At 41.8% G+C, this 8,099-nt stretch overlaps 1 long non-coding RNA gene across 1 annotated transcript in view; it reads right to left on the bottom strand.

Moving 5' to 3' along the window:
- Positions 1 to 8,099, bottom strand: part of LOC121554135 — a 59,975-nt gene that overhangs the window by 50,964 nt on the left and 912 nt on the right. Inside the window, exons 2-3 of the long non-coding RNA XR_006657230.1 lie at positions 4,533 to 4,607; positions 3,591 to 3,647 (exon numbers count right to left, since the gene is read on the bottom strand). This is a non-coding gene — a long non-coding RNA (uncharacterized LOC121554135). The remainder of the gene's footprint in view (positions 1 to 3,590; positions 3,648 to 4,532; positions 4,608 to 8,099) is intronic.

Raw genomic sequence — 8,099 nt, 5'->3', positions numbered from 1 at the left:
AGCATAGTGGCTATACATAGATGGCTGAAGCATGGGGTTGCCCATCTGCACTAATACCCCAGTGGGCTAATGATTTGTTCACAGACTAGATTATATTTTTGCTAGTTAGCCAGGTATTGATGATTTTTATGTCCTAAAAAACGTTCCACTGCCAATGATGTCTATCAAGACGGTATAATATGTGGGTGGGCTATCTGTTCTATCTGAAGCCAAGACATGGGGAAACACCTTATAGAGAGAGAATTTGTAGTTTAAAAGGAAAGGAGAAAAGAAAGAGTAGAGAGTGGTCATGCTGATTTAGCCACACACAGCTAGCTGGGGCCCCTGTGCGGTGTCAGGGTCGTTGGGGGTGTAATGCAGTTAGGAATTTACTGTAAACTCACTCCACAGCTAGCTTGAAATGTCGCGGATGGAGGCATCCAATCAGTACCTTTTGGGTGGCTAAACCGTTGGAACGTTGTCAATGAGGGCGGTCAAGTGTGTTGCGAAGCAGAGGATCACTGGTTTGAGCCCAGCTTGGGGCACTTTGACAGTGGAGGAAGCAAAGCTGTTGGCAGCACACAGGTGCTGCTGATACTACTGCTTCATCTGCTGCTGCTCCCTGCTGGGTTCAGCAAAGTCAACAGAGCTAGCATTCCCAACCGATGGAGCTGCTGGTCCATGATCAGCCACAGCAGGCTGGACAGAAGCCCCAGGGTGGAGTTGGGCTCTGGCTTGGGTAGGGGAAGCCACATGGGTACGCTGGGTGGTGGGCAGTGGTTTTGACCTCTGGGTCCATTGATAATGCCAGAGTGCTGGAAAGGGGATCCATGTGTTACGTGGATAACCCGGGGACCAGGCGGGATTGGGGCACCAGGTGACAGGTTTGGTGCCAGGTAGGACTTGCTGGGCATGGGCACCAGATGGCAGATGGGTTCCATGGCGACGCTGCTTCCTATCACCACTTCTTCCCATTCTGAGAGCCTGGGGCAAGAACAGAATTTAGAAAAGCAGCAGAAGATCCATGTCTAAACAGTGTGTTCTTATTAGCTCAGACTACTAGAGCATGGCTGTCGCTGGGCAACACGGACTTTCAACTCCCTCCAAAGATTTTCTATGGGGTTGAGATCTGGAGACTGGCTAGGCCACTCCAGGAACTTGAAATGCTACTTACAAAGCCACTCCTTCGTTGCCCGGGCGGTGTGTTTGGGATCATTGTCATGCTGAAAGACCCAGCCACGTTTCATCTTCAATGCCCTTGCTGATGGAAGGAGGTTTTCACTCAAAATCTCACGATACATGGCCCCATTCATTCTTTCCTTTACACGGATCAGTCGTCCTGGTCCCTTTGCAGAAGAACAGCTCCAAAGCATGATGTTTCCACCCCCATGCTTCACAGTAGGTATGGTGTTCTTTGGATGCAACTCAGCATTCTTTGTCCTCCAAACACGACGAGTTGAGTTTTTACCAAAAAGTTATATTTTGGTTTCATCTGACCATATGACATTCTCCCAATCCTCTTCTGGATCATCCAAATGCACTCTAGCAAACTGCAGGATTTGAGTCCCTGGCGGCGTAGTGTGTTACTGATGGTAGGCTTTGTTACTTTGGTCCCAGCTCTCTGCAGGTCATTCACTAGGTCCCCCCGTGTGGTTCTGGGATTTTTGCTCACCGTTCTTGTGATCATTTTGACCCCACGGGGTGAGATCTTGCGTGGAGCCCCAGATCGAGGGAGATTATCAGTGGTCTTGTATGTCTTCCATTTCCTAATAATTGCTCCCACAGTTGATTTCTTCAAACCAAGCTGCTTACCTATTGCAGATTCAGTCTTCCCAGCCTGGTGCAGGTCCACAATTTTGTTTCTGGTGTCCTTTGACAGCTCTTTGGTCTTGGCCATAGTGGAGTTTGGAGTGTGACTGTTTGAGGTTGTGGACAGGTGTCTTTTATACTGATAACAAGCTCAAACAGGTGCCATTAATACAGGTAACGAGTGGAGGACAGAGGAGCCTCTTAAAAAAGAAGTTACAGGTCTGTGAGAGCCAGAAATCTTGCTTGTTTGTAGGTGACCAAATACTTATTTTCCACCATAATTTGCAAATAAATTCATTAAAAATCCTACAATGTGATTTTCTGGATTTTTTTTCCTCAATTTGTCTGTCATAGTTGACGTGTACCTATGATGAAAATTACAGGCGTCTCTCATCTTTTTAAGTGGGAGAACTTGCACAATTGGTGGCTGACTAAATACCTTTTTCCCCCACTGTATGTTTGTGAATTGTGTATGTTTTCTACTGTACAATGAACTCAGTGGAGTTCATAAAAATAAAAATTGAATTTTTAGATAAAACTATACTAAATATAATCACGTCACCAAATAACTGATTAAAACAAATTATTTTGCAAAGAAGGTCTACAGTAACCTCAACAGCACTCTGTTGGGTAGCACCATGGTGTAGCCGGAGGACAGCTAGCTTCCGTTCTCCTCTGGGTACATTGACTTCAATACAAAACCTAGGAGGCGCATGGTTCTCACCATAGATTTACACAGTAATTATGACAACTTCCGGAGGACGTCCTCCAACCTATCAGAGCTATTGCAGCATGAACTGACATGTTGTCCACCCAATCAAAGGATCAGAGAATTAATCTAGTTCTGAAAGCATAAGCTACAGCTAGCTAGCACTGCAGTGCATAGAATGTGGTGAGTAGTTGACTCAAAGAGAGAGAAAGACAGTAGTTGGACAGTTTTTAACAAATTAATTTCTTCCAAAATGAAGAAGGAGCAAGAGAGAAATAGAGAGAGAGTGTCATTTCAGTTTCACTTAGCTAGCAAATGCAGCTAGCTAGTTTAGCCTACTGAAACACCCTGCTCAAACAGAGGGATGCTATGTTAGCTAGCTGGCTATGACTCTCCAACACAACACAAATTCTTCCAGCTTTTGGTTTGACAAATGTATTGCCACCGGGGCCCGCCAGTGTAACTGCTTACTGACTGTACACTAACGTTACTGCATGATTGTAGCGGGTTTACTAACACATTAATTATATTAGCTATGCTTACTATGATGTTACTTTAGCTAATATAGTGACAACAATGTAGGCTGTGCGTAGCGGTTTGGCTTGGGAAGGTTTTTTTGCCTGGTCACATACAGCTGATGTGTTGTGCATTGAAGTCCACAAGCGAAGTGAAGAGGTGAGGAGGAGAGCGCATAGATGCAAGAAGGAATACAACGTGGCTGCTATGAAAGTTAACTGTGCTTACGTGTGATCAGGGGTGTATTCATTCTGCCGATTCTGTTGAAAAACATTTCTTAAATGGAACAAAATGGGGATAAACATACCTGAATTTGTCCAACAGAAACTCTGGTTTGCTACTATTGGACTAATGATTACACCCTATATCAGCTAGATGCAGGCAAGAGTGTGCAAGGCGGTATTTAATGTCACTGTATGTCCATGTGTCACTGTCACCTCATATTTGTCTCTCGACCTGTGTGCACCTACGTTATAAACTCATTCATAGGCTAGGTTGTAGCAACCTCATGATGGGTATAGGGAAAATTAAAGGATCAGGTAGTAGCCTAAACCTATCGCTGTTACATTGACCGTACCTCTAACGGAGGAGCCATTTCCCTCTCCAACACATCCTTAGCAGCACAGGCTTCATTCTAGAAACGAGAGGGTTACAACATTAATGTTCAGTCCTGCACCTTACACCCACATGAAAAAATACTACAGTTTACTGTAGTATACTGTAGAACACTATACTACACAATAGTATCCCTTGATCATGTGTAGTACTTACTATAGAATGTTGTAGAATACTACAGTAAATACGGTATTACCCCCCCCCCAAAAAAAAATTTTGTACTAGTAAATACTACAATAATGTCTGCAAAAACACTACAGTCTACAGAAACACTACACTTTAACTGAAAAAAATACTACAGTATTTAATTTGCATATACCCTGCCCATTCCCATAACACAATTTGTGCCACCCATAAGTGAGAAACATACATGCCAAGTATAGACCATATTGTGTTCCCTAAAGGTTATAGAAAAGAGTAGAGCCTCTAAACTAGCTGTTCCTACCTAGTGGTTATGGAACATTTGCTATTTTAGTATTTCTCCACTAGGTTTCCTGAAGGAGAAAGCCTCTAATTCTATGTCAAAGATAATAAAACAAAAACACAATTATGTCTACAAAAATACTACAGTCTGCAACTACAGCAAATACTACAGTATACTACAGTCTGCAAAAACACTACTATAGTATATTAATTACTATAGTATATACACTACTGTCTTTTACTACAGTATTTATACTGTAGTTATATGTAAGTACTACAGTATACTATAGTAAATACTACAGTAAATATTACAGTATTCACTGTAGTGTTTTTGCTGACTTTAGTCATACAAGGATGATTTCTGTATTTTGAAAGTGACATATGTTGAAAACTTGATTACTGACAAGCAAAATAAATTGGGACTATGTCAACAATGGACTAATGAAACAAATACCAAAAGGTCGTTTTTAGGTGGAATTACCTTTGAGATAGCTAGGTGGGACAACCACATATCACAGTAAGTATGCCTCTCCAATTGTTTCTCGAGGTTCTCAATCTGTCGGAAAAACAATGAACATTAAATTAAACACATTTCTGGTTAATTTCATCCCGGACATCCTCGAACAGGGGTCCCACTGGGCACACACTGGTTGAATCAATGTTGTTTCAACATCATTTGTCAATGTATTGTGACGTGGAATCAACGTACATCAACCAATACTGTTTTCATATAATTTCAACCAGCGTTGTAAACATAAAAATTTGGGTAAAACTTGGTCTTATGTTTCATGAGCTGAAATAAAAGATCCCAGAAATTGTCATATGCACAAAAAGTGTATTTATCTCAAATTTTGTTCACAAATTTGTTTACATCCCTGTTAGTGAGCATTTCTCCTTTGCCAAGATCATCCATCCACCAGACAGGTGTGGCATATCAAGAAGCTGATTAAACAGCATGATCATAACACAGGTGCACCTTGTGCTGGGGACAATAAAAGACCACTCTAAAATGTGTAGTTTTGTCACACAACACAATGCCACAGATGTCTCATGTTTTGAGGGAGTGTGCAATTGGCATGCTGACTGCAGGAATGTCCATCACAGCTGTTGCCAGAGAATTTAATGTACATTTTTCTACCATAAGCCGCCTCCAACGTTGTTTTAGAGAATTTGTCAGTACGTCCAACCGGCCTCACAACCGCAGACCACGTGTAACCATGCCAGCCCAGGACCTCCACATCTGGCTTCTTCACCTGCGGGATTGTCTGAAACCAGCCACCTGGACGGCTGATATAACTGAGGAGTATTTCTGTCTAAAATAAACCCCTTTTGTGGGGAAAAACTCATTCTGATTGGTTGGGCCTGGTTCCCCAAATGGGTGGGCCTATGCCCTACCACCCATGGCTGCACCCCTGCCCAGTCATGTGAAATCCATAGATTAGGGCCTAATTTATTCATTTCAATTGACTGATTTCCTTATATGAACTGTAACTTAGTAAAATCGTTGAAATTGTTACATGTTGTCACGACTTCCTCCGAAGCTGCCTCCTCTCCTTGTTCGGGCAGGCTTCGGCGGTCGTCGTCACAGGCCTTTTAGCCACTGCCGCTCCTCATCTCATCATTCCATTTGTTTTGTCTTGTTTATTATACACATCTGGTTCATATTTCCTCATCAGTACCTGTATAAGTGTTCCCTCTGCCCCCTTGTCTTTGTGTGTGATTGTTTATTGTGGAGAATAGTGAAGCTCGGTGGAGCTCCTTGTATTTTGTATCGGCGGGATATTTTCCTGTGTGCCATGTATTTTCAAGTGCGCCTGTTTTGCGTACTGGAGTGTTTTGACGCGTTCCTGCATAACTCTGTGGTTGTGGAATAAAGCCTGTTATTCTGTGATTTACCCTCCTGCGCCTGACTCCTTCAACATCACCTCATCACACATGTTGCGTTTATATTTTTGTTCAGTATAATTTCAACATAATCATCAGAACTATGTATACATAGAAATTGCATTGAAAATTCCACATAGAATATATATATTTTTTTGAACTTATATATATGGGTGGTTGAAATTATGTTGAATGTTAGATTTGATTTGACATATTTTATTTGACCTTGTTACAATGTTGATAGTAAAATTGTATAGTAAAATGGCATGTTTGACTCAAGGTCATGCTTTCAACCTACATAAAGAGGTATATTGAAATAGAATGTGAAGCCACAGTTCAACAATGTCTGCCTGAACAGTGACTCTTACTAGTAAATGAGTGGTAATGCACTTCAGTGAGACCGATCTCCATCCAGATGCCTACTTACCCTGCTTACCAGTGTTGTAGTACTCCAGACCGGTCTTGGTCTCGAGTCAGGTCTCGAGACCGCATATTGAGTCTTGGATACATTTTTACTCTGCCTTTACTCGGTCTCGGATAGTGAGGACTCCTAATTTCTTCCCACTAGCCGAGTAAAAAACTCATAATTATCAGCTTCCATTCAGTCAGCGCATAAAACCTCTTTCGCCAGGCCAAATATATACACTCCTTTATTGAAACATTAATAGCCTATCTTATTGCCTATTGAAACCTGGGATTCCGACTTTACTCGTAACATTACTGTCCTTTACTTTGTCAGAATTTCCTTGACTCGCTGGTAGGGAAGAGTGGAGAAATTTGTTGGAAAGTTGCTCGCTCACTACTAGTAAGGGGAGACGGGGAAATGTTAAGTCTTTATACAGTGTCATTCGGAAAGTATTCAGACCCTGTGAAGGTTTGACTGTGGGTAGGCCTTATTTCCACTAGAGGGAGTGGTATGACCACAGTCAAGCCCTCACACGAATACTAAGGGAGTTGATGATCCCCAATCAGAGACAGCTGTCTAGAGTTAGTCTCTGATTAGGGATAGTATTTAGGCACCTCTCACATCCACCTGTGTGTGGATCATTGTTCGTGCTTGTCTGCTATTGTGTTCACGGCACATAAGTCACTTGGTGCTTGTCTCTCTTTGCTTATTTTTGAGAACGTATAGTGTGATAAGTTTAATAAAAGGATGACACTCTACGAGCGCTCCGTTTACCGTCCCTTAACTCAGCATCGTGACAGACCCCTTCACTTATTCCACATTTTGTTACGTTACAGCCTTATTCTAAAATGTATTTAATTACATTTTCTCCTCATCAATCTACACACAATACCCCATAATGATTTTTTGATTTTTTTTTGAAAATGTAAAAATAAAAAACATAAATACCTTATTTACATAAGTATTCAGACCCTTTGCTATGAGATTCGAAATTGAGCTCAGGTGCATCCTGTTTCCATTGATCATCCTTGAGATGTTTCTACAACTTGATTGGAGTCCACCTGTGGTAAATTCAATTGATTGGACATGATTTGGAAAGGCACACACCTGTCTATATAAGGTCCCACAGTTGACAGTGCATGTCAGAGCAAAAACCAAGCCATGAGGTTCAAGGAGTTGTCCGTAGAGCTCAGAGTCAGGATTGTGTCGAGGCACAGATCTGGGGAAGGGTACCAAAACATTTCTGCAGCATTGAAGGTCCCCAAAAACACAGTGGCCTCCATCATTCTTAAAAATGGAAGAAGTTTGGAACCAATAGAGAAATCATGCACAAAGTAGCCTACACAATCAAAAAGCATGTGAAATATATTCACATGCGCGCAGCACACCGCCTAGTTTCAGCGGAAAATCATCTGCAGGCACCAAAGGAGAGCAGCTCTCAACTGGTTGTCGCATGGAGCAGCTCACAGAAGAATGACGTTGGTAGCTGGTAGGTAGGAAAGATGTTTCAATTTATATCTACCAGCAAATGCTAACTAAGGCAACATTGGGTATGCAAACCAGGTATTGAAAAAGTTTGGTCCATAGTCTTGGTTAGTAGACTATTTAAGATGCGCAATTCAGTCATCATGCGCTGTTCCCTTACAATTAAAAGAATGCAGTTTAAGTGCAGTATAACTGCAGTATGCTGCAAATACTGCGTCCAAAATAACCTTTTTTTTTACTGCAGTACTTTTGCAGTGTAACTGCAATTTCATT

Source organism: Coregonus clupeaformis, chromosome 22 (genome assembly GCF_020615455.1).
Source record: "Coregonus clupeaformis isolate EN_2021a chromosome 22, ASM2061545v1, whole genome shotgun sequence".
In the NCBI taxonomy this organism is placed as follows: domain Eukaryota; kingdom Metazoa; phylum Chordata; class Actinopteri; order Salmoniformes; family Salmonidae; genus Coregonus; species Coregonus clupeaformis.
The sequence above is the reverse complement of the archived record's forward strand: the minus strand, read 5'-3'. Positions and strand labels throughout refer to the sequence as shown.